At 55.8% G+C, this 448-nt stretch overlaps 2 protein-coding genes across 2 annotated transcripts in view; both read right to left on the bottom strand.

Annotated features, from left to right (window-relative positions):
* Positions 1-448, bottom strand: part of LOC119588665 — a gene marked incomplete in the record, with an annotated part of 53,301 nt that overhangs the window by 26,200 nt on the left and 26,653 nt on the right.
* LOC119588666 overlaps positions 1-448 on the bottom strand; it is a 14,033-nt gene that overhangs the window by 11,441 nt on the left and 2,144 nt on the right. The gene's annotated exons all lie outside the window — the stretch shown is intronic.

Genomic DNA, 448 nt, shown 5'->3' with positions numbered 1-448 from the left:
TACGCGCCATCGCAAAAGCCGACTCGGGCCTGGGATGACCCCGGGGTCACGCCCCCCCCTTCCCGTCTCCCCTCGGTCGTGTCAAGGCGCCGTGACGCAAATCCGCAGCTCCTGGAACCCTGAAGGGCTCCCCGCGTGATTCACCGCCGGCGCCGCGCCACGTTGAGCCGCCGAGAGCATCGCGCACCGTGTCACATCCTCGAGTCACGCTCAGGAAATGACACACGAAAGTGTGGTCCAACTTTTGAATATGAGGGAACATGTACATAAATCATAACACACATACACACAAACACCGAGGATTTCGTAGGTCACAATGAAGCACCATTTCCGGTTGCCAATCTGATTAAGAATGGACTGTCACAAAAAAGGAGGGGGACGGGGGAAGAGGGCGGGGGGGTGCTAGACACTTTTTTGATTTTGACAGATTTAATGAGAGATCGAGTGA

This window comes from Penaeus monodon, chromosome 24 (genome assembly GCF_015228065.2).
Source record: "Penaeus monodon isolate SGIC_2016 chromosome 24, NSTDA_Pmon_1, whole genome shotgun sequence".
Classification (NCBI taxonomy): Eukaryota; Metazoa; Arthropoda; class Malacostraca; order Decapoda; family Penaeidae; genus Penaeus; species Penaeus monodon.
This window is presented reverse-complemented; position numbering and strand designations above follow the sequence as displayed.